Consider the following 297-nt stretch of genomic DNA (forward strand, 5'->3'; position numbering starts at 1 on the left):
GCGCTTGTCCCCTCCCCCACACCACCCGCCTCCTGAGGAGGCATCCAATCCGCGACAGTGTCTGACTGCGCGTGGGCTGCTGGGAAATGTGGTCTCTAAAGTATCCTGTCACTCACGCCCTGTGTTAATTTCCTGCGTATTTCGTTGTTGTTGTTGTTGTTTTTCTTCTTGTTCTTGTTCTTGTTCTTGTTCCTGCTTTTCAAAATCAAGGGCGGAGTTGCCAATCTGCCATTTGCAGATCCAGATTAGAACTCTTACCTTTACTGGTAGTTCTTTGCCTTTGCTACAAAGGCCTTA

The sequence above is a fragment of the Hyaena hyaena genome, unplaced genomic scaffold (assembly GCF_003009895.1).
Source record: "Hyaena hyaena isolate Hyena2069 unplaced genomic scaffold, ASM300989v1 scaffold_30, whole genome shotgun sequence".
In the NCBI taxonomy this organism is placed as follows: Eukaryota; Metazoa; Chordata; class Mammalia; order Carnivora; family Hyaenidae; genus Hyaena; species Hyaena hyaena.